Source organism: Saccopteryx leptura, chromosome 3, assembly GCF_036850995.1.
Source record: "Saccopteryx leptura isolate mSacLep1 chromosome 3, mSacLep1_pri_phased_curated, whole genome shotgun sequence".
NCBI lineage: Eukaryota > Metazoa > Chordata > Mammalia > Chiroptera > Emballonuridae > Saccopteryx > Saccopteryx leptura.
In genome coordinates this window covers 125,434,498-125,440,497 of record NC_089505.1, presented here as the reverse complement: position 1 = coordinate 125,440,497, position 6,000 = coordinate 125,434,498, and the positions used below count along the sequence as shown (strand labels likewise).

The window sequence follows — 6,000 nt, the reverse complement described above, 5'->3', positions numbered from 1 at the left end:
TCTGGCTCCAGAGCAAGGGCAAGAATAAAATCTCAGGGTTATGAGATTCAAAATCAGGTAAGTTTTGGAAAAGTGGATCATAAACACTATATGCATTCTAAGAGCTTGTGTGGCAGGCACACTGGGGCAGGGGTTAACATAGAGCTTCTAGTCTGGTTACTTGGGTTGAGTCCTAGCTCTGCCACTTAACTAGCCTTTGTGATCTTGAGCAGATTTCTTAATCCTCTGTCTCATTTTCTCAGCCGTAGAAATTGGGATTGTGAAAGGAAACAGTTGATAAACTGTAGTGGTTTGTGGATGAAACATGTACAGGGTTTAGAATAATGCCTAACAGTTTTAAACAAATGATGGCGATAATGAAGAAGATGATGATGAAGATGGAGGAGATAAGTGGGAAGAAGAACAGGAAATAAGCTTTGAAGTTTGAGAGTGCTCGAACCAAATCCCAGCTCCTAATGTGGTCTCAGGAACATTTCTAAACTTCTGACTCAAGTATTCTCAAAACAGAGTTGTCTGGATGAGGAGTGTTGTAAAGGCCCTCAGCGTAGTGCCTGCCACTGAGCAGAAGATTGTAGTTTCCTCTTCATTTACTCCACACTGAGCTCCTGTCAGCAGCAGTGGTGCTAGGCTCCATGGAGACACAGATATGAGATTGAAATCTGAAGAGTGAGACTAGTATGGTCATTAATAACTGATATAAAGGTTAAAAAATGTAGTGCTAAAAGCTGTGAGAGATAAAAATGTAACCTCCAAAGAGGGAGTAAGCCCTCCATTGGGGAGATGGGGGGAGGGGCTTCCTGGAGGAAGTGGTGTTGGCTGTGGGCTCAGGCTGGGTGGGAGTTTAATCCCAACTGGGTTTAGACTGGGCCCTGGGCCTTTAAGAGCAGGCTTCTGAGGTCCTGTGGTCTGGCTATCTGCAGTACCCAATGCTGCTAAGCTGGACAAGGCTCTGTGAACTGAGGGGTTTGGGCCCCTGGGTGTGCTGTAACTAGAATTTCCAGATCTGGAAGTTCTAGCTTTGTGGTCAGATAGGCAGCATTCTCAGGCCCTTGTTGATCTAAGACTATGACATGAGTATTCAGAGAAAGGGGGAAAGTTCGTATTTTCTCTGCCTACCAAGGAAAAGTGAGAGGAACTGCCCAGATGATCCGTGAGGCTTCCTTCCTCTGCTTTGCCCAGGCCTCCCTCTCCATGCTCAGCCCACCTGCGGGCCACAGGCAGGGTGGGGGAAGCCCCAGATGGAGCACAGACCTGGGTGTGAGACCTGGCTCCACAGCCAGGCCTCTGGGAAATCAGTTAATCCCTCCTGATCCTGTTCCATCAACTGTAAAAACAGGGATATTTCATAAGATGAAATTAAATAAGAATTTGTGTAAACCTGGCTTAGAGCTTGGCATTTTAGAGAATTTCTCTTAATTTTCAGAATCAGTATTTATTAGACAAACGATTTGTGTTGCACAAGTATCTAGGATCCAGCCCCAGCCCCAAAGGAGATGGTATGGTCCCTTTGCCATCCTGCCCATGCCCCGGGTTCAAGCCCCATCCTCTCTCACGGAGGGAACTGTGCAGGGACCCCTAAATCCATCCTTTATGCTAGAGCTGGAGCAATCCTTCTCCAGTACCTCCTCAAGGTGCTCTCCGGCATCTTGTCCTTAGATGCCCTCCCGCAGAGCCAGCTAGAATGCCTGGCCAGGGGCTCTTGCTCCGGAGCTAATTCTCCTACTTGTCATTTAAAATAAAAATGAAAAATGCACATGATCTAAGACAAAATATGGGATTTCAAAGAAAGTTTGTGCTGGATGTGGCTCATTCTTCTCTGACCATACCTCTCCCACAGGGTGCTGCGAACAGGGTCATGACCCGGGGCTTGCCTCTACTCTCAGGCCACGGAGGCTCTTCCACTCTCTGCTCCCCTACCTGCCCCTGCCCCTCCTGCCCTGTGCCCCACGCCCCTGACCCTATTCAGGTGCAGCCCTGGCAAGGCGGGTTCTGTATTTAGGCAGAGGGGAGGCATTGGTGTCACCATCGTCCATCTGTACGAAGGACAAGCTCTAAACCGAGAGTGAAGAGGCCTGGCGTAGGTCCTGGCGTTTCAACCATCGACCCTCTCTGTGACTTTGAGTAAATCCCGTCTGTCCTGGGCCTCTGTTTCTTCTTGTGACTAATGATGGGTCTTGATGGTTCTGGACAGAAGTGATCTTGTCCTAGGACCCCAGGTCTGCTCGTGGGAGGGGACACCCACTCCCTTGCCTGGCAGGAAGGCGCCGGGCCGGGGAGGAGCCTCCGGTCGGGCTCCGCCCGCCCCGTCCAGGTGCTGCCGCCGGAGCTGCCGCTACCGCCACCGCCGCCACGAGGGGCCGCCCGCGCCCCCGCCGAGTCCGGCCTGTGTCCATGGCCTTTCTGACCGCCTGGAAGGGAGCGGCCTCTGGGAAGAGCGACCGCAGGTATCAGGCTGGGCGGGGACTCGGCGAGAGGCGTGGATGGGACCGAGGGGCGGCCGGGGAACAACCGGAGACGGGAGGGACAGCTGAGGGGCACAGCGGGGGCAGGGGTGTGCGGGCTGCTGGGCTCAGTGACGGCCAGAGGACTCCGGGAGGGGCCGTCCGGCGCCTCTCACAGCCCCACGTGCCTCCTGCTTGCGTGTTGCCCAGCAGGGCTGCGGCCCCCACCGATCCCACTCAAGCCGCGCTTCCCCTGCTGCACTGTGGGCATCTGCAAAGGCAAGTCCAGTGAGCTGGCCCTCCAGAGGGCTGGGAGTCAGGTTTGGGCCCCGCGGCTCCCTCAGCGTGCCCCTCATGAACCTGCTCCGCCCCAGGGAAGCATGCGTGTAGAGGCGGCACGCTGTGTGCCCTGACAGGCGGGAGCAGGCACTGTTGTCCCCCGAGGATTGTCCACATCTGGGGCTAGCAGTGTGTGTGAGAGAGTCCTGGCTCCATTTCTGGTCCATGGTGGGATTAAATGCACCACAGACCCTCCAAGGCCAACCCTTCAGAGATGTGTCTGTGCCTCCTATGTGGCACCTCCCCATTCCCAGGTGTCCTCACCTCCTGGATGAGATGGTGTCTCCAGATGTGTTCCCATGAGAGAGGGAAGAAGAGACAGCCCTAACCTCTCTTCTCAGCTGTCTTGACCTCTAATCTCTAATTCCTTTTTTTTTTTTTTTACACATTTAAAGTTCGCCCTGCTACACCCTGGAGAAGCCCTCCCAATGCTTCCATATGACTGTCGTCCTATGACCACCTCAAGCTTGTCAAGCCCTAAATCAGACTTTGCATCTTCACCCCCAAAACCTGTTCCTCTTCCTTTTCCCATTTCAGAGAATGGCACAGTCATCCACCTAGTTGCTCAAGCCCAGAACCTGGGAGTTATTCCTCTTTCCTCCCTCCCTTACCTCCACACCGGTTTCCAAGTTCTGCCAATTTTATCTCCTGGATGTCTCTCAGAGCTGTTCGTTCCCCTTGGACTACTGCAACAGCCCCTGACTTCCCCAGTTCCTCCAGTCTCCTCCTTCCCATGCGTCCTTCAGGCTGGTCTCTGCTAAAGTACAAACTAGATCATGCCATTTTTCTGCGTTAAAACCCTTCCATGGCTCTATCACCAAGGCCCTCGGGTGGGAGGCTGTGGCCCGCCAAGGCCTATTTCCCATCACTCCCTGACCTTCACTCTGGTCCACTAACACCAGCTGGCTTTGTAGTGTTCTCACAACTGTGCCAGGCTGCGGGGCTGCCTCTTCCTGCAATGCCATCCTCCACTCCGGACGTTCACCTCAGAGACTCGGCTTTAGGCGACCTCTTTTAGAGAGGCTTTCTGACTCTGCCCATGAGCCGGGCTCAGGGGCTTTCAGGGCTCTTATTCAGTCTTTCAACAAACATTGTTGAACAGGTACCATATCCCAGGCAATTGTACAAGGCACTGCAGATATGCTATTACTCCACACATACAGCCCTGCTCTCAGGAGACCATGTGCTAGTGGGAAAAAACAGACAAAACTAGTGGGCAAATAAACAAGTGAACACCAGATAGATGAGGCATAAGGCTTAAAGTGGGGTGGTGTGATAAACAGTAAAATCGACTATGCTCAGAACATTCCTGGAAGAAAGGACAGCTCATGTCAAAGCCTGGGGTGTCCCTGAGGAGCAAAAACGGCAGTGAGTTGTTGAGGATCAGTACCTCCTGGGATCCCTGAGGCAAGCTGGCTGCCCAGAACCAGCAGGGCAAGGAGTTTGGATTTCATAGCGTGTTGGGAAGCCACTAGAGGGCATTAGGGAGGGGATTTACATATTTAACCATGGCCCTGCTACTCCAGGGAGAAAGGATTTTGTGCACAATTTCAACACTGGGTCACTGTCACCTTTTTCTGTCTCCCCACTACACATGGAGAGAAGATAGGATTCATCTGCCCCCATGTCCCCGGATCCCGGCACAGAATGGGCTTAGAGTATGCTTAAGTTTTGATGAGGACATAGGGGGACTTGCTGGACAGAAAATACCCAGAAAATTCTTTGCTCCCATTGCCCATAACCAGGACTCAGACCTGAGGCCAAACCCAGGTCTCCATTCTCCTAGTTTAGGGCCTGTGAGTTCCACCCCACGCCTCACCCACCACATAGCCTTGTCTCTCACAGCCCAGCCAAAGGGTGAAGCGCTTGAGAGAGTGCTCAGACCCTGCTCTGCCACTTGCTATGGACTCTATCACCTTGATTCAGTTACCTGACCTGTGTGAGCCTCAGTTTACTCAGCTGAAGTGAAGTTTCTTTCCCTCCCTATTCCCCCACCCTTTGTCCACTTCCGTCTCCTCCCCACCCCCCTTTCCCACTGGCTTTCACCACACTGTTGTCTGTGTGTGTGTGTTTTATATATAATATAATATATATATTAACCATTTCACTTTCTTTCATCCCATCTCCCAAGCCCCCTGCCTTCTGACAGCTATAACTCTGTTCCATGGCTCCGTGCCTCTGTTGCTATTTTGTTCGTCAGTTTATTTTGTTCATTATATTCCACATATAAGTGGCTTATTTTATTTAGCATAATAATCTCCAGATTCATCCATGCTGTCACAAAAGGAGTAGTATTCCATTGTGTAAATGTACAGTAGCATATTTTGTCCACTCATCTACTGATGGAAATTTGAACTGCTTCCATATCTTGGCTATTGTAAATAACACTGCCGTGAACATAGGGGTGCATATATTCTTTAAATTAGTGTTTGGGGTTTCTTTGGATATATTCCCAGAAGAGGAATTGCTGGGTCATAAGGCAGTTCCATTTTACATTTTTTGAGTTCACTCCATACTGTTTTCCACAGTGGCTGCACCAGTCTGCATTCCCACCAGCAGTGCAGGAGGGTTCCCTTTTCTCCATATCATCGCCAGCACTTGTTTATTGATTTATTGATGACAGCCATCTGACAAGTGTGAAGTGGTATCTCATTGTGGTTTAATTTGCACTTCTCTGCGATTAGTGATGTTGAGCATCTTTTCATATGACTGTTGGCCATCTGTATGTCTTCTTCGGGAAAGTGTCTATTTATGTCCTCTGCTCATTTTGTTTCCCTTCCTGGTGTTGAGTTGTAGAAGTTCTTTACACATGTTGGAAATTAACCCCTTATCAGATGTATCATTGGCAAATATGTTCTACCATTCACTGGGTTCCTTTTTCATTTTGTTGATGGTTTCTTTTTTATTTTTATTTATTTTATTTTTTGTATTTTTCTGAAGCTGGAAATGGGGAGAGACAGTCAGACAGACTCCCGCATGCGCCCAACCGGGATCCACCCAGCACGCCCACCAGGGGCAACGCTCTGCCCACCAGGGGGCGATGCTCTGCCCCTCAGGGGCGTTGCTATGTAGCGACCAGAGCCACTCTAGCACCTGGGGCAGAGGCCACAGAGCCATCCCCAGCGCCCGGGCCATCTTTGCTCCAATGGAGCCTTAGCTGCGGGAGGGGAAGAGAGAGACAGAGAGGAAGGAGAGGGGGAGGGGTGGAGAAGCAGATGGG

The 6,000-nt window shown here is 51.1% G+C and overlaps 1 protein-coding gene across 1 annotated transcript in view; it reads left to right on the top strand.

The window, feature by feature from the left end:
* Positions 1 to 2,419: 2,419 nt before the first annotated feature.
* Positions 2,420 to 6,000, top strand: part of TTC39A (tetratricopeptide repeat domain 39A) — a 65,250-nt gene continuing 61,669 nt past the window's right edge. Inside the window, exon 1 of the mRNA XM_066376255.1 lies at positions 2,420 to 2,444. The gene's annotated coding sequence lies outside the window, so the exon portion shown is untranslated. The remainder of the gene's footprint in view (positions 2,445 to 6,000) is intronic.